The sequence below is a fragment of the Chelonoidis abingdonii genome, chromosome 4, assembly GCF_003597395.2.
Source record: "Chelonoidis abingdonii isolate Lonesome George chromosome 4, CheloAbing_2.0, whole genome shotgun sequence".
Lineage (NCBI taxonomy): Eukaryota > Metazoa > Chordata > Testudines > Testudinidae > Chelonoidis > Chelonoidis abingdonii.
In genome coordinates, this window is record NC_133772.1 from 17902673 (window position 1) to 17921894 (window position 19222).

Consider the following 19222-nt stretch of genomic DNA (forward strand, 5'->3'; position numbering starts at 1 on the left):
ACGGAGGTGGCATGTGTCCATCTCTAGCCCTCACTGAAAAAGCTGGCAGCTACTAAACAAGCTTAAAAAGTCCAAACAAACCTGCTGTAGCATTAAGAGCCTTTTCTAACAGACGGGTTCTTTTAAAAAACTGCAAGGTCCCACATTTAGCATAGGGAAGACTAGAACTTCCCTAAGCTTTGTGACTTTCAAATATTATACCATCCAGGCAAGCACACGGCCAGATGGGGACAGCTGTGCACAACGATCACCAGCTAAAAAGATAAGGCTAAATACAAGTGAAATTTAGGCCTCCGGTATCCAGGTTGGAGTCTCTCTTTACCTGCATTCTGTCTCCCTGAAATTCCCTCTCGAGTTTCAGCTGGATCCCTCTATTCTCTCTGCTCCTGCCCTGTTGTAGAAGGCTGCTGTGCATTGTCAAAACAGCTGCCACATTCTACCGCAGAGGTTGCTGCATTTCAGTGGCTGGGGGAAGCAGTTTATGAGTAGGTATCTGTGAAGGTAGCAAGGAACTTTGGGATGCACGGTGCTTTGTAAATTTACAATGTTGTTCTTCCCACTTGCCTGGTCACTTATTTGATAACCAACAAGGAGCGCTACAAAGACCTCTCAGAGATAATTACCCAGGGGGTGAAAGGCTGCAGTATGGGAGAAGGAAATGGGAGTCCAAAATTAGGGGGAGCTCAGAAAAGGGGTGATGTCTTAGCTAGGAAGCAGAGAGCTAGTCCAGGGGGCTTGGATAATGTGGCTATCTACTAGATGGGGCCGGGGAGGGGGAGCCCTTCATTGTTTTAGCAGGACTTTGTGGGGTAGAGGGGAGGAATGAGCACTTGTTGCTACTAGTCATTGGTACCAGAGGCACTAACTTTGTTAGCAGCTTGGTGAGAAGCGAAGCGATTGCGGCTGAGGGTTCACAGGCTCCATTCCCGGCTACTAGCAGCGGTGGGAGGCAGCTGTGTAGATCACCTGGGAGCCGAGGCTGGCGAATGGCAGAACACATATACCAGATCGGAAGTTTCAGTGTCTCCGAGCCACACCTACACTTCTCACTTAGGAGCAAACAACATTCCCAGCCCTTTCCTGAAACCCTGGTCCTGTCGAATCCCATCTCCAGACAAGCAGCAGCCAAGGGGTTAACACTGCCGCGTGTCCCCCCTACCCTCGCCCCCCATCGTAGCAAGGAGCTGGGACCAGTGCATTGCTGATATTAGAGCCCTGCCGCCTTGAGAACAGACAGACCAACATGGAGCCAAGGCAGACACAAGCGTCCGATTTAGGGCCTGTTGACATGTGTGGGGTTGGGCTTCCGGATGCCATGGCTGAATTTGGCTGAGTGTCTTTAACAACCCTCTTCCTCCAGGCCATTTGCTCTACCATGTCCTCTGTACCACCTGCCATGCAACTGATCCTGCCCACTTCCATGGTGTGCACGCACCAGCGAGACAGAAGGGGGCCCAGCAGTCCCGGAGCACACAGACGTCTCCATCCACAGAGCACGGGCAGGACAACCTACACTAACTGTCAGGTACAGGATGCGGAGTTGGTGAAGACATATCCCCTCCTTCAGACACCCACTGCAAAGTTCAGCCATTTAGAGAAGTCAAAGACAAAGACCATTTATACCTTCTCAGTTTATGTCTAACACCACAGCATTGGATGTCTAGGGTACTTATGAGACCCCTATTAGGATCTAAGCACCTCATAATCCTTAATGGGAATTATCTTCACAACACCCCTGTGAATGAGGGGAAATATTATTCCCATTTTACAGATGGGAAACTCAGGCATGTAGTGACTAAGTGACAGTCAGCCTGTGGTAGAGCAGGGATTTGAACCTGGAGCACCCTAACCATTGGACAAGCCTGCCTCCCAAGAAAGAGAGGCTTCCCAACACACTGAATTTAACAGAGCACAAACATTAAACAAATGGAGAGAGGGAGGTAGCTACCGGAATTCCACCCCAGACATGGCTGCATTTCAGCAGCAGGTGAAGCCATCCCTCTATTCCATGTGGTTTGTAAAATGTTTCAGTATGGAAGGCACTATATAACTCCAAGGGATTATTACCATTAATGTGGCGTCACTGATAGAACCACAGCAGTGTGGCTTTACAGATGCATCCTCATTTCAGAGCGCACCTGGGGGGGGAGGCGGCGGGGGGGAAATCGCTCTCCTTTTAGGGGGAAAAAAGGCTCCTTCTCTAAAATATTAATTTATGATGCATGGCTCGCAAGCCACAACACTGCATCGTGCCTCCACCTGCCATCACTGCTCACCAATTCCTGGCACCCAGGGTGCCACGGGCAGAAAAGGGCATTTGGGTTTACGCAGAACATCCGTTCCACCCTTTCCTCCCCAAGATGAGGATTAGTCAGCGGTTGCGTTACAAATCCCAGTCAAGGATCAGGGCCCCATGGTGCTAGGCATGGTACAGGCAAATCAAGACTACAGTTCCTCGACCCAGAGAACTGGTAGGGTCAGGACAAAACAGATGAATGAGAGTGGGTGATGATGGGGGGAGGGGAAAGGAATAATCAAAGAGGTTAGCATGAAAGCAGAGGTCTCTGTGTCTAATGCAGGTACCTCTGTACCTTAAAAGCACCAGTCTCTGTGCCCTGCTTGCCTGTCACTCCCATCACCATCACTAGGCCTTATGCAGCACGTCTCTTCCCTGGGATGCCCCCAACCCAGGTCCACCATGCCAACACCTCCCCACCCCATGCATCCTCCTCAAGAGTCACTTCCTTCCCCATACCAGTGGAGACGAATTAGCAGCAGCAAGCAAGACACACAAGCGAAGCATCAAGGGGTACGATGGGGGCCCTGACCAAGCAACTGTGTTACAGTGCGGCTGTTACCCTTGTCCCCCTCGCCCCATCCCCTCTCGCACGCGTTTCCTTCGCTTGCCACGGCTAAACTCTTCAACACAGGGACTGTCTGCTACGTACTTCTATGGCACAGAACACAACGGGGCCTTATTCTGATGGGCCTGAGACAAAGCAGGGGAGCGAACATAAAAAAAAAGACGCCACCCGCTGCGGCGCTTGTACTCACCAGGCGGCGCTCCGAGTCTTCGGCAGCACTGCAGGACCCACCACCGAAGACCCAGAGCAAGTGAAGGACCCACCGCCAAAGTGCTGCCGAAGACCAGGGAAGGGATTCTCAGCCAGGGTCTGCAGAGCCCAAGACCTGGGGAAAATTGCCCCACTTGCCCCCCCTCCGGACGGCCCTGCCAGGCATTACACTGCTCAGAAAGCATGCATCCCATCCCAGCTCTTCAGAGTAGGGACTCAGTCTTCTGATTCCATCAGGCAGTCCAGCCCAACTGCTGGCACTGAAATAATCAGATAGCTAATCAGCATTGCGAGCTCGGATTCCTTGCCCACACCCAGAGCTCACAGATGGGCTGAGATTGCCCAGGCACCAGACCCAGCGCAGGCTTTACACACAAGCCGGCTGGGATCTCCCAAAGGAGCCCATCAGGACTTTGGCACCTGGTCCTTGTCAAAATCCCTGCCTACGGGCATGTAAAAGCCGCAGGATTAACCTGAGCAAGGGACCGTGCCACAAACAAGAACAGGAGAGAGGATCTTGCAGAACACGGGCTAGTGTTGCTCCCCACATCATCAGCACAGCATCCTGTCCATGAGCCTGTCCTTGGACCAATCTCCTTGCTGGCTGTCTCTTGCCCCAGGCAAGTCAAATCCCATCTCTGCACACGGACTCAAGGAGGGCAATCAGTTACCAGGGTCAGTGGTTCCACCCCAGAGGTTTGGAAGCTGTGCAGGCTTACGGCCACTTAAGCACAAGCTTTGCTGCATCAGGACTCAACTGATGTTCTTTGGCGATTGCTTTAGATGCACGAAAGCCTGAAGCACACAGGTTGGAAGTGCTCAATGCCTTTAAGGGCTCCAGGGAGGAAAACTCCAGGGTAAGGTCCCTCTCCTCTCACTGCTTCCCAGGCTGACCAGACCAGGATGGGGGACTTTGATGGGGAACTTTGATGAGAGAGACCAGGGAGAAGAGGACAGACCATCCCCACGATCAAAGTGGGGGGTGGGGAAGGATAGGCATCCCTAGGAAAATGGTTCAGATCAGATCACAGAGGCTGCTGTGCTGGAGGGCATGAGGGACAAAGGGCGCGATGCTGGAGGGAGGGAAGAACAGACAGATGCACAGACCTCCCTCCCCCAACTTCAAATCATCACAAAACAAGACAGACGACACCAAAGCTGTTCAGAGAGAAAGCCAGGGAATTTCTACCTTAGCAACAATTTAAACTGATACACATGCAGACCCCACACACACACACCTGCCGCCTTTGCCCTCCAGCTGCAGCCACCTCTGTCCGCCTTATGCCCAGGCAAATGCAGTTGCCATCGCTTCAAAGGAATCCTTGTCCCTCCCCCCAATAAAAGTTGTTGCTCTCTTTGCACTTACAATCCCTTCCAGGGGGTAGGTGAGGAGGGTGCACTTTGGCAAGTCACTTTGCAGATTTCAATTCTTGGGGAGTGCAAGACATGGGTCCCACTCACAGAGCCTGATCTGGCCGTTACAGTAAAGAATTAAGCAGAGGCTCTCCCTTCTTTAGGCACAGGTTCTGTTGTTCATTCAGTATGTCCATATTCCATGAGACCAGCCCTCAGAGGCCGCTGGAAGCCGTTACAATCAGGAGCCACAGCACCCCATTCCGCTCAAAAAGGGGTATGGGCCTGCGAGGCCAAAAACTGAGCAGCATCAACAGTCTCTCCCACCAGCTTAGGGGTGGGAGGCTGCCACGCCCATCACACAGCAGGTAATTGACTAGATCATGCTAACCTTCAGGGTTTCACCAAAACTGCCTTCAATCCCTGAACGACTCCCCCCTACTCCCTGCCCCATATACACACTTCACTTAAACATTCTCTTACTGCCTTTCTAAACAGACCAGCCTTTCTGTCAGCCTTTCTGTAACTGGGGGGTGGGGGGAATCAGCACTCGCAACGAAACTGCTTTAGCCTCATCCCCCTTCAAATGAAGCAACGAAAGTTCCGCTCTCTCTGTAAGAGCCGCAGGGGCATGATGCGGGGTTTGAGCTGGGGAGAGGCTGATCAGACATACCCTAATTTTGGGGCTGTCAAACTTAAGATCCAAGGGTCCATTCTTACTCGAAACAGAGTTTCAACAGGGGCCTCATCCAAGGCCCCCAACCTTGAGGAAAAGATGCCTATTGACTTTAGTGAGTTGTAGATCAGGCCCTTAAAGCAGGACATGCTCCTCCCCCTCCCTTCCATGCTAGGGATAGAGGAAACCCCCATTATAGGGGAAACTGTCCGTGTCCCAAAACAGAATGATGCTGAGCGAGGAGGAGGAATGATCCCCTATGATCTATTCCTGCCCCAGCAGGCAGCATGGAGAAAGGCTCTTGAATGTTCTCGATACTTGGATACCACAGCTACAGATACACCTGCCCTAGACCAGCTTGTCTGTCCAGTTAAAGGGAGGCAGGTCCGGTCACTGCAGGGTTCAGTTAGTCTCCCCTGTCGCCCCTGCAGCGGAGAGAGATGGGGCCAGGACAAAGTTCAGACCCAAATCTCTCCGAAGTTTGGGCCCACGGTAAGGTCCAGGAAGAGGTCTGGACCTGAACCTGGACCTGAACTCTCCCTTGAAGAAAGGATGTTGGGGGTGGGGGGCTAATTTAGATCTGGGGTTCTGGTCTGAGTCTCTCCCAAGAGCCCACTGGGAATCCCTTAATCCTGGATCTATTCGCCTCCTCCGCCATGGCTCGCTACAGAAGGCTAACAGAAGTCTCGGATTAGGAGCTCTTTCAAAGCAGCATGTTTCCCCTTCTGCAGCACAAGGGTGCTGACAAGCCCTTTCTGCCTGGCTGGACCCTCCGGGGATGGACAGGAGACCATGCTTCCCTTGCAGCTGGGAGACGGGGGGGGAAGAGGACATCACCTCTTCTTTATTTGGTATTAGTCACAGGCAATGCTGTCAAGAGACCAAAGGCAGGGGAATGCTTAACATAGCAGGACGTCCCCCCATCCCTGACTCCTTCCCCCACTCAACCCCTGTCTGGAAGGAGAGGGCTGAACGACCTGTCCCCTTACTGATGAGACACATGTTCCACGCGGACGGGGATGTTGGGGGGGACAGGACGACGCGATGTCGGAGCCCTATTTCTACATCCTAGGAGCTGAACCCCTCAAGTCTCATCCCGCGGCTGCACGGCAACGCTCTACCTTTCCAACAACAGATCCACACACTCAGCAGCGGAAGGGTTCAGTTTCAAGTGACCAAGACCCTGCAGATCATCTGTCAAAGCCAACAGGGGGCCTCCAAGTGGAATTCACGGGCTCCCTCCCCATTACAAACCCATGGCACTTCCCTCAGTGCCCTATTCAGCAAGGACAGCTCAGATGTCCCAGCCGGAGCCATCAGACATGCTGAACCTGGGGTAAGGTCACAGAGATTGAAACAGCGCTAAAATGCTCTGCAGGTTGGGATCCCAGCTCCCCCCACACTGCCACACCCCCACATCAGCATTTTGACTTGGTAAAGTGTATTTGGGCATCCTGGCAGTTGATAAATATTTGGGTTTGATATTTAAAAAGCCGCCTGGCAGCGTAGCGAGTTTTCTGCTGAAACTCAGTACAGTATCTCTTAGGCAGGTCCAACATGTTCATCATTAATGGGCCAAATTCTTTACACAGGAACGGCCAGACTGAGTCAGATCAAAGGTCCATCTAGCCCAGTATTCTGTCTTCCAACAGTGGTCAATGCCAGGTGCTCCAGAGGGAATGAACAGAACAGGGAATCATCAAGTGATCCACCACCTGTCGTCCATTCCCAGCTTCTGGCAAACAGAGACTAGGGACACCATCCCTGCCCATCCTGGCTAATAGCCATTGATGGACCTATCCTCTGTAAACTTGCCTAATTCTTTTTTGAACTCTGTTATAGTCTTGGCCTTCACAACATCCTCTGGCAAGGAGTTCCACAGGTTGACTGTGCGTTGTGTGAAAAAATACTTCCTTTTGTTTACGACGCTACTGGAGTAAGTGGGCACAGCTCTACCGACATCGATGGAGCAGCCCCAATTTACACCAGCAGGGAATTTGGCCCACAGTGTCTAAGTACCGCTGGGGCATTTCACACCTATTTCTATTTACCTTAAGGTTTTCAAAAGACCCTGTCCCCATAGTCTCATGTGTTCTGAATCAGAGTGCCAGGCATGTCCGCTTAAGCCGTCTCCTCGCCTAAACAAGAAGTTTCCAAAAACACAACCACAATCAATCCACTAATTTTTAAAGCCAAGGCGGGGAGAGAATCTGAAGGACTATAAACCAAGACAACCGGGGGGTGGAGGGAGAGCTCTAGAGAGGCACAGTGATTCTGAAAAGATGCTGAAATGAAGTCAGAGCAACAGGAAACACAGAATGCTGCTCAAACAAACACCAAGAAGTTACTGATGAATACTGTCTTCCCCTCCCTCGACTCATCCCCCCCCCCAACACTGAACCCAACCCTCAAAAACCAGAGTTACTAGCATGATAGGAAACAAATGCGCCTTTTGTTTTTTAAACCAGAAGTCGTTTATATTGGAGGTTTTAATTTATTAATGGCGAACATCTGGGCTCCATCGAGAAGCAAAATCTCACATCAATTTTTCTTTGCTTATAAACGGAGCTGGGTCCAAATTGGTGGGGGGGGGGAGTGAGGGGAGGAGGATACCACCTTTTTTTTAAAAAAACACCACCACTAGAGATTTTTTGCTTGCAAAAGTAAAATTAAATAAATAAATAAATAAATAAAAGTTTCTCCATTCCTAAGTGAAAGCTATTTTCTGTCAGAGGCCGCGGGAAGGCAAGAAGGGGGGAGAAAGAAAGAAAAGTGAGAAAACGCTGGAAATCAAGTTGACAAAAGGCAAGGAGTACATCTTAATTTTAAAAGCTTGTGGCTTTCCCCCAGCCTGAACCCATCTCACCAAGATAAGTGTTTATCGTGGTGGCGTTTGGCGCAGTGTGTTTTAAAAATCCACATTTCCTGCCTTATTAGCTACACAAGTTTGAGCTTTTTTTTTTTTTTTTTTAAACTGGACTAATTTGTTTTCATTTTATGGATTACTACTTGTTTCATGGACTTCCTCCCTCCCCCACCACCTTCTTGCCACTTAGAGGGGGATCATCTGGGAGGCTTTATTCTTCCAAATAATAAAAAGAAGTGATTGGTGGACAGAGATCTCCGCATCATGTCCCCCTCCACCTCCCTGCTCAGTGAATCTCCCCAGTAACGAGCAGGGGTGAGGGGTAGAAGAAAGGAAGCCAGGGCACTGTCCTCAAATGAACAACCTGTTGAGTCCCATGGCTGCCAATGCTGCTGCCTTCGAAAAAGTGGGAGCGTCAACAATAAATTATTTGTTGCTGGTGGTGGTGGGGGGCAGTGGGGTAAGCCACCATCTGGCTCCTGCTAGCTTCGAAGCTCAGTTAGGAATAAAAAAAAAAAAAAAAAAAAAAAGAAGAAGAAGAAGAAAAAAGTTCAGGAATCTAGGAAGAGAAATGCCTTCCCCTTCCTTCTGCCGACGTAGAAGAAGCCCGAGACAGGCGTCTCTCCCTGGACTTGGCCTGGACGGCTGCTGGAGGAGTTTTATGGTGGAGGCAGGATTATGTGAGATAACTGGAGGGGAAGGGGGCCTTATCCCAGCAAGCAGGCATCGCAGGCCCTAGCTTTGAAACCAAGACAGCAGGAGGGAGACGGGGCCCCCAGTGAAACAGGAGCCTGGCCAAAGGCTGCTGTTGGACTGGGCAGGGACGGGACCAACGCTTGGGACCTTCCCAGCGTGTTTGCTGTGGGTACTTAAAAACTCCACACTCCTCTCCTGCCCCTCAGCATCCTTGGGTCTCCTTTCATGCACCGCCGCCACCCCCCATGCGCTCCTCCAGCCCATCTCCCTTCCCTCTGCTCCCATCCCCAGGAGCCGGGTCCGGAGGAGGCGAAGGCTCCACTGACACTTGACAAGAAACTGTTCTGCCTGGTATTTCTCGCCACAAGTCAGCCCACCCGCTGGGGAGGCCTGGTGGGCCTCTCGTGCAGGCCGATGCCTATGTTAACTCTTTCAAAGCCCCGGGACAAACACCACCCTGGACAGGGCACTCAGGTGGGTGGGAGAAAGGCCATACTAAGGCCTGACACCCCTGCGAGGAAAAGGCCCCAGGACCTTTTGCCAGTGGGTAGCAGCAGTTCTGCATTCCACTTGGCCTGCCTCGGCAAGGGCAGGTTCATAGAATAGGAGGTCGTAGGAGTGGGATTGTCAAGGTTTGCCATTCCACCACTAGGAGATGGAAAGAGGTCATGTCACTGGGGAGATGTGCTGCTTTCACTAGCCCTGGAAAAACTCTCCAGCAGGAGCCAGTCGAATTTACACAGCTGATGGTCGCTTGTTGCCACCACTTTTAGGTCCCCCAAAGTCAGCATGTCCACCTCTCCAAAGACACGGTCTAGCCACGAAACCATCTGTTTCAGAGCTGGGCATCCCTTTCCACCAACACTGCTGCATTCCCCCGAGCAGGAACATTTATGGAACCCGAGGAACGTTTGCCGAGAGCCAATGACCAATTTGTAAAAAAAAAACCAGGAAAGTTCGTGCCAGAAACCCGACCCCACAAACAGCTCTAATCCAATCAGGGAGCAGAGACAATACCACGTGACTCTCTGCGTCCAATTGAAACCCACCGACAGAGCTTGAATGTCAACATACTTGCACACAAGCCACAGGCTAAGAATGGTTTGCGGAAATTCACTGGGCAAATGGATTCTGAATAATGAGTATGTCTGAGCAAAGTCATCCTGCGCTTGCCGATGACTCGCAGGCACAAAAACTAAATGAGGGCCACGAGATAAAATGCCTAGACAGACAGAATTTGAATACACTCTTTGCTCAGCTCCAAACACGCTTTTACAAGTTTGCCCTAGATTCTTGTGGGGTTCTGAACTCACTCCAGCTGACTGCAACTCTGACTGAGCACCACCTGTGTATTATGGTAGCACCCCACGGTTCATACGCATAGTCCCACTCCAGTGCCTTTGTCACAAGGCCACATCTCCTTTTATATTCCTAGAAGGTTCTGCAGCATGAAGTCACAACCCCCCCACCAACCAGCCAGCCAGGACGGGGAGCCAATACAGCGTTCCGATCGGGGAGGGCACTTAGAGAATTCTAGCCCTGCATGACTTCCCACCGGTTTTGGAGTCGGACAGGGGCATGGGGTTGGAAGGGTGGGCAGGAGAAAGAGGAATGCATTCAATCAGGGTTGGTGCCCTGGATGGTGGGTTGGGTGTGTGCAGTGCTGGAGCTTTCTGTATTGATTAACCTCAGTGCAATTAAATCCCACTAGATAAATCTAATTATTCTGCAAGCGACCTGAATGGTGTTGAAATTCGTTATTTCAACACTCTCTGCAATAAGGGAGCAGATCATCTTGTCCCAAACTGCCTGTGCCTTGGTGATCCATGCCGCGGATGCTGCTTCGTAACAGTTTTTAAGAACCTGGCCTCTCCCTCTGCCTGTTTGAATGGAGGTGCTGGGGCCTGAACAAAAACATGCGCGGAGAACGTGGGGATGGAATTTCCTCACATATGCTTAAGTTGCTTTGTTCCCCAGGGCACAAGTGAGCCGTAACACATGCAAACAGGTCCTGAACCAGTGCCTCAAACCCAGTACATCCTTCATTCTATGTACTATATACATGGCCACGTTACCCATCCAAACCTCTCTGCCTCACACACGGAATCCATTCCCCGTGCCTCCTACATAACATCCATATACACATGCATTTACTGTGTAAATCCAGCCTGCTCATAGTCATTACTGAAAACCAGGGAGCCAGGGCTAAATATCACTCTAAATTACCCCAGTGTAAGTCTAGAGTAACACAGCTGATTTCAATAGCGTGAGAACAGAATCTGGTCCACTAATGTACTTCCCCTACCTACACAAGTACTGATGTACTTCCCCTACATAATGCACATCAGCCCCTCACATTCTTGTACTCACATAGAAAAGGAGACAATATGGAATTTTCCTTCGCCCTTGGAGCTCCAGCGTTCCTTTCAACCAAACAGGTCAACAGCCTTATCCCTACTCCACTGCCTGGCAAAGCAAGCTGAAAGGACTTGCCAAAACTTTCGCATCAGTTTAGGCAGAGTGAGGGGCAGAACCCAAGTCCCAACTAACAGTCCAGCAATTTAATCATCAGAGAATGCCAACCCTCTACCCCACTGAGGTCACATGAGTGAGGTTTGCCAGGGAGGCAGAACAAACAGCTTTCACTTTACCTCCAAAACAGGCCCCCCAATGGCATTTTTCCCCAACTACCTGTAACCAAAAAAAAAAAAAAAAAAAAAAAAAAAAGCCCTCGCATATTTTCACAGCTGTCTATGTTTTTCAAAGTCCTCTTAGACAAAAAGAGTTGCATTATTCCACTCTTCACTATGAAACACACACAGGATCCATACAACTGGAACCAGAGCTCTCAGCTTCAGCACAAACTGGCAGAGCAGCAAAATTTTCCATCTACTTTGCAAACCCCCTCCTTGAAAATTGATTAAAAAAAAAAAAATTGCTGTTGCTCCTCTGGACCCAGCAACTGCAACCTACCAGAAGGGTTTCCATTGGAGAGCGGAGAGAAAGGATCACGGTCTGCCAACTTGCCAGGTCATGAAACATGGGAGGCACTTGCAGCCGAGGGTAAACACGGATACCAGTTTCCGTTAAGAGAGCGGATAAACTCACAGCCTGGCAAAAGCAAATTTTAGGCACAATTTGAAAAAGTCAGACCCACTGTGCATGCCGCTTAATGAACATGGGGCTCGACAGTTTCGCTGTCTACATATGAGCACAACTACGTGGTACCTATGTCCCAATGCAATACTTTTAGTGCAATCCTTCAACAACTGCCATCCTATCCCTAGATATAATCTCTCTTCAACCAGGGAAGCAAGGACTTTACAAAACAAAATTGGGGAAGGGGGGAGGGGGAGATGAACTGTGCCCTATATTCCATCTCATTCCAGATCTCAGATGAAGTTACCTTTTCCTCCACCACTTGTATCATCTCCCTCCCCACTGTTGCTGTCTGACTCATTAGAGCATTGGGGCGGGGGTAGGGAGGAAGAAGTGTGGATTATTAAGAGATGCTGCACCCTATGAAGTTATGCTGGGTCAGTAGCACCAGGAGCTCAATCCCCTGAAGTGGCTTCGTTCAGAAGGGGAAAGGAGATTTAACAAAACCAGACTTACCGCCGTCCCCCCTGCATTTTACATCATCATGTCTTCTTTTCAGTTGATTTTAAAAAGTTGTTTGCATTTATTTTTTTTTAAAACAACTCTTTGCATTCCCCTACCTCCTTTCCTCTTCTGGAGGGTAAATTTCACTCTAAGAAAAAAAGATACAGACATAGGATTTTTCCCAACCTGAAAAACAAGCCCCTCCCCAAACCTTTTCTCCCCACTTCTATAAAAGTTCCATCTCCAGTGACCAAAGAGGGTTACTTATGGTGCACCAAAAGAACCAGCACCCCGGTTGGTAAGCTTGTTCTAAAGAGTGAATGAAATGACCTGATGTAGGGTGGAGGGTAAAAGAAAAAAAAAAGAAAGAACAGATATAGGAGAAAGTCACTGAAAATAACAATGAATTTTGCAAGGTTGCTGTCATCTCAAATATTTTTAAGAGGACTTTGCAAGCACACAGTTCACCCTTGCGTGTTTTTTTAAGTCACCTACACCAGCATTCTCTCTCTTCTGCAGGGCTGTATGCATTTCCCTGCTCTAAGTGTATCTACAGAGTCCCACACCCCTCCTCCAGGTACCACAGAACTCCCCTTCCCTTTGAACACACAGCTCTGGAGGTGTGTATTTAACTTCCCACGTGGCCAGTTCTCCCGGGGTGTGAGGGAAAGGAGGCATCCTGTTCTGTTTAACAATGCCAGGGTGCCAAATGGAGAGAGATTAAAAATCAAAGAGAACAGGAGTGGAATTTCCAAGTTATCGCTTTCAGAAGTGGCAGGTGATAGGAATTGTTAACATGGCTTAAAGGGCGCTTGGGGTGTAGCAAATTAGTGAAGGGGGAAGGACTAAAATACAGGGTCACCCAAAGGGAACAGATCAGAGTAGGGTGACCAGACAGCAAGTGTGAAAAATCAAGACAGGGGGTGGGAGGTAATAGGAGCCTATATAAGAAAAAGACCCAAAAATCAGGACTGTCCCTATAAATCAGGACATCTGGCCACCCTAGATCAGAGTCCCTTCTGAACTGAAGGCCAAAGCGCAAGCAGAGGCAGAAGTTGATTCTCCTATCCGACTCCAAATCCCTGAAGCACCAGCACTAGGTACATACATGGCAGTAAGACGCCTTGTTAACACAGGGCAAGAAACCTAGGCTAGCATGAAGCCCTCCCCTAACCCTGCTGCAAAAGGCATGTTCATTAGCTACCCACCCTCTCCAACACACCTGCCAGCTAGAAATAGGGGCTGTGGGGCAAGGAGAGAATGACAGAAACATCTTTTAACTCCATGGAAATACAGATAGCAGAGGGTAGGGCTGGGGGGAATGGTCACTGTTTGAGCTGAAAATAAATAAGAGACTTTTCCTAAACACCTAGGACCCAGGCTACGAAATTTCGCTCCCTGCCGGAAAACAAGACTGGAAAAAAAATGAATGCAGAAGAAGGGGGGAAAGCTCCAGACATGCATTATCCCTCCTTGCTATAGGAGGGAAAACTGTCCCTCCTGCTCCACAGCGCTCGCCCCCACCTCCCACCTTGTTGCTACAAAGGGAAAATCTTTGCTGTACCTCTTCCCCCCTCTGATTTTCCCCTTGCTCCCCCTCCACCCACCCAGCAAACAAAAAAAACAAAACACCACCCCCCCCCCCAAAAAAAAGACTCAAAACCAGCCCCCTAGCGACACACAAACCTTATCAGATTCAAAGCATCCCCTGTCCACCATGAGAAAAGAAAAGCTCTTAGGGTTCTCTGGGCAAGAACTTCACAACCGAGTGCACTTGGATTCCAGCTTGGTTATTAGAAAAGAAAGCAAGAAAGTGCCTCAAGTGGATATTTTAGTGTCACTTGATTTTATAGATCACGTCGATTTTTAAATAAAACTCTGCCCTTTCTTTCAGAAGGGAGAATCTGAATTAGAAATTCACCAGATTACTCTGGTATTGCGTTGCAGGATTTTTTTTTTTTATTATTGTTCATTTTAACTCCCCATGAAAATCAAGAAGTTGAATAGATTTTATTTTAAAATCCTCTGCTCCAGGTAAATCCACTCAGGAATAATATAATAAATAAAATCAATCTACTCGGCCCAAACATTTTTCCTTAGCATCTCACTTTCTTTTCCCCTCCCCAGACACAACAAACAACTTCTCTGCTTAGATTCGCTGAGCCACGACATTCCAAATAGTAGATGTATTGTGCATACCCCTTTTTATTGCTTTTGCTGAAGCCATCGGCTTGGGGACCAGCAGAAGGAATTGCTAGCTTCCTTTACAAGTGCACACACAACCGGGCCGGGAGAGATCACACCACTGGGTGCACCTCGCTGTAAATGGAACATTTTCACTTAACATCAGCAGCAGAATCTTGAAAAGCACAGAGATGCATCTCATCACCCCTCATCTGAACACTTAACAAACTAGACAGGTTGGATGGAGTTTGAGTGCATTTCTGATATTTCATGATGATCAGATTATTTCCCCCCCCAGCCAAGACTAGTCAAACTTTCTCTTCTGAAATGAAGCCCATATGATAGAAGTGGTTTTGCTTTTAGTATCCTCATCGGTTCAAAGCATAAAACAAATTATCTGCATCAGGTTTTAACCAGAGCGTTTCCTCTTCTCCACTTTAGAATCCCACATTCAACACAGAAGCAACGATAGAAGGGGAAAATGAATTTTTTAATAATAAAAAAATAGCAACTCAAGAATATTAGCCCAAACACTTCAAAACACAGGGAATGTGGGGACTTAGAAAGTCTTCTCTTTCAAGCCCCACTCCACAAGGAATAAAGAATAAAGACTGGAATCAGAACCATTTGACTGCTTCGCAGAACTGACAAATGCTCCCCGACTCAGTCAGCACATAAAATTTTCGTCCTTACGTTCACTATATTTCATCCTGAACTCTCAAAGGTTTTGATTTAGGGGAAAAAAAGGGGGCTACATTTGACAAATAATTTTTGCAACTGCATAAGCAAGCCTGATTTTAAAAACAGACTTTCCTCAAAATAAATCAAAAGGTGAATTTGTTGTCATTAAAATCTGAGATTTACTTATGTTTAGTCAACAATATCAGTATGGTATGAAACACACTCACAAATACACAACTGCCAGGCTCACACTGTCTGTCTAAGATGTGTATTGATTTGACACCAAACTGCCTGTTCTCCAGCATAACACACTTCTTGTGTAAATTTTTAAACTCACAGGAAGAATTTTCACTCACTAGAAAAATCCTACTTCTACTTTAGGTTAAAAACACAACCTTTTAATAGAGAAACTAATAACATTTATACTGTATACTCCACAGCCTTTCCAAAAGCATTGTGAAGTGAGGTCTTAATCTGACGCTAAGTTGATTCTGACTGTGGTAAATGACAAATGTATGTACATTTTAGTCTCCAAAGCAAAACTCATGTGGGCTGATCAGTTACTTCAAGCCGGCAACAGATCCTGGATAGGAATCTGTGCTGAAATTCCTTTCTAATTCCTTAGCACTATATTAGGAATAGAGAAATCACAGCGTGTTTTCTCTAAATACATGTGATTTTTTTTAACATTGCTCTGAGTAACAATGCAAACTAAGTTTAGTTTTTAGATACTCATGAATTATTCCTGTTCTCCCCTATTAATATTTTTATTTGAATTAAAAAAGGAGGGAGAGGGGTAGAAAAAAGAATGATACATTTTTCTTTTTTTTTAAAAAAAGCCATTCCCAAACGGAAAGGTTAACTGAAATTACACTCCACTTGTTCTCCATACACACCTTAGAAATGTGCTTGCCAACTCAAAACAGTTTCCTATCCCCCAAAGAAATATTCAGAGTAATCTGCTGCTAACAAACCACTTACTAAACTTTTTTGGGGGAGGTGGGGGAAGGCAGGGGAGGAGATACAAAGGGGCAGACAGAAGCCAGAGACAGGGAAGACAATTTTGAAGGAAGCAAAAAATTATTAATTTTGCCAAGGTTTGCATTGGGAATTTGCTTCAAATGAAGCTATTCGCTCCATTGAGGATCCGATGAAAGCAACTGATCAGAATTGTCCTCACATCACTCACCAACTAGCCATCAGTTTTAAAATAAGTTCTGCCTGGGATTTCTGAACTCCCTGAAGAATACTACTTAATAATAAACTCTTTCTAAATGATTGTTATTAGCAATGGTTTACAGTGGTTCTGCTAGACAGTGAACCTGATCAACCCTCATACAAACTACCATGCATTGTATGAAAGTTTTAGGGATTCCTCCCCGCCTCAAAAGCCCTCATCACACTTTTAAAACAAAGAAATACAGAACGGCTCACAAACTATGCCATTAGGGGAAAGATGTGCACAAGCAAATCACAATGTGGAATTTCACTCTAGAGCTGGCGGAGTTAGAATCCTTGCCCTGTACGTTTTAATAATCAATATATTTTGTTTTTAGTCTTATTTTTGCCTGTTTTCTATTTATTAGATGAATAAATATTTTAAATACTTTAATTTTAGTCTCACACCAGTCAGGGTATTCATGGATAGAACAATTTCTCTGCGGGTTGTTTAAGGTTTGTTGGGGCTCAGTTTGCTTCTTCAGGGAATTTGCAGAGATTTTAAAACTTGTTTTGTTTTGATTTGATTCGATATTTCTGAACAGGGGGGAGTTTACTTTGTTGGCACTTCGCACAGCCCAGATCAGCAGGTTTTATGCCGAAATTATTTTTTAAACACTCAGCAATAGACAACATTAAAATAAAACGGCCCATGGGGGAAATAAAGAGACAGGTATCAACAAACGAAGACCAAATGCAACATGTCCCCACAAAGGATACTGAATTACAAGAGCTATTATTGCATTACTTCCCCTAGCAGAAAGATAGCTAATTTAAACACCTATTTCTCAATGTTACATTTTAAAAAAAACAATTAAATTAAGGAAAATGAACGCAATTTCTTAATTGCTAAAGAGGTACCCCCACTTCCTTGGCAAGAATTAAAAATAACAGAGCAAAGCAGGTTCTGGGACTGAAGAGAAAGAAAAAAAAAAATATTGTCAGCAAAAGTTTCCTTGGAGTCTAGAATCCAACAGGAAAGACACAGCCAGAGAACAGGTTTTCTTGTTGGAAGTTTCTTGTTCATCTCCACAGGCCTCCCAGGGAAAGTTGCTTTGTGAGGTTGAGAGAGAGGTGGGCAGAAATACAGCTGTCCCCACATTATGTGCCCCCCCCCACACTTTCTACTAAGAGCCCCATAAATGTGAATAACTTTGAATCTGCCCATCCTGTCAATCAGAGCAAATGGTGAGATTCACAGCCCCCCAAAGCCCATGCTACACACCCAGGGCTGATTGATCGACACAAACCCCAGGAGCAGTCTCTTCTAACCCCCTTTCAGGCACCCAAAAGAAATAAACACACACAAAATAAGGCAAATCAATACTGTATCTCCACACACACACACCCGGCATGCACTGGTTTTCCCAGTTCCCCCACCTCTGGATTTCATTCCCTTCTTCCCCAGTATAAACAATTCATACCCCCCCCGCAAAAATCCTCTGTTCCCCAAATCCCTGGCATTTCACGCCACTTCCACGCAAAGTCTCCGCTGAAAAGTTGCTTCTCCTGGAGCCTTCTCTTTGTCTGAAAGCTCTTCGATGCAACTTAGCGATCCCTGGGACCAAACACTCCAAGCGATCGATAGGGCTGCTGGCGGAGGGGGTCTGGGAAACAGCCTACAAATCCCTTAACCTCGGCCCTCTTCTTTTCCCCTCCCCAAAGGGAAACTAAGAACAGACCCCTAAAAGTCCTGCGGGTGGCGAAGCCAAACTGAACGCAAGGCGATTCCTGGGGCTTGCTAGTCCAGAGACAGTTCAGACGAGCAGGTTGCCCAATTCGAAACAACAAAGCGAGGGGAAAATATATATTTGTAAGTGTTTGCAATTCCCCCTCTCCTTTACAAAAAGGGAACTGGGGCACCCACCAAGCGAGCAGCTCTCTCCACCCCCCACCTGTTTAAAAAGAAAAACTACAACAACCCGGCCTCTGCAGAGAAGAAAGGAGGAAAGAAAGAAAACAGCTGTTCAGCCTGTTTAGCAACTTTCTGGGGTTAGTGGCTGAAAATATTGAAAGGGGGGAGGGAATCCGAGGCACGGTATAAACAGGCTGCCTTTGCAACTGTGCCCGGGGGGACTTGGAGACTGAAATTCACCCACATGGAAAGTTCAGTCAACGTAAAGCGACACACAAAGTAAACACAACAACAACCGCCGCCGCACACAAACCCACCAACCTGTTTGGCTCGACAGCGTCTGGAATCAAGGCTCAACTTCAACCCCCCGCTTGGGGCATGGGTAGCGGCTGCTTCTCCTGGGCCAGATCTCCGCTGAAGGGGGTGGGGGAGGGTGAGAAACTTCTCCACTTCCGGGGCGGGGGGGGGGTCCCCAAAGTTCGCCGTCTCGGGGAGAACCCACTAGACCCGGTCATGCATAAACGCACTGCCCGAGCTTGCTGCTTGCTCCCCCTTTGCTGGGTGATTCTGGGGGGTCTCCCTCTTCCTTCCTCCCCCCACCCCTGCTCCTCTTCCTCCTCTGCTCAGGGTAGGGTGGGGGGGTCAGGGTGCGCCCTCCTCTCTCTCTGTCCCATTCACATGGGGAGAGCGGGCTCTAATCAGTGGGGCTGTGTCTGCACTGGAGATGTGACTTGAGATCTGGGAGGGGAGGGCTGGGAGAGAGAGAGAGAGAGTTACTTCCACTTCTACCATAATCCATCTAAAGCAGGTGCAGCTCATTTCCAACCCTACAGCTCCTGGAGGAGGGAAGAGGAAGGCGCCACATGGGGATGAAGAGGTGATGGGGGGGCTTTTGAAATTAAAGGAAAGGAAACTGATCTCTTCTTTTTATGTGTGAGGGATCTGGCGGGTTGGATCATGCCGAATAGGGACAGCGTTGGAATAAATTTGAAGGGGTCAGGCTACATGGTGGTTTC

At 47.9% G+C, this 19222-nt stretch overlaps 1 protein-coding gene across 5 annotated transcripts in view; it reads right to left on the reverse strand.

Moving 5' to 3' along the window:
• Positions 1-18936, reverse strand: part of FOXP4 (forkhead box P4) — a 133326-nt gene extending 114390 nt beyond the window's left edge. For all 5 annotated transcript variants that reach the window (XM_032768361.2, XM_032768353.2, XM_032768347.2 and 2 more), the window contains exon 1: positions 18528-18936. The gene's annotated coding sequence lies outside the window, so the exon portion shown is untranslated. The remainder of the gene's footprint in view (positions 1-18527) is intronic.
• Positions 18937-19222: the final 286 nt, after the last annotated feature.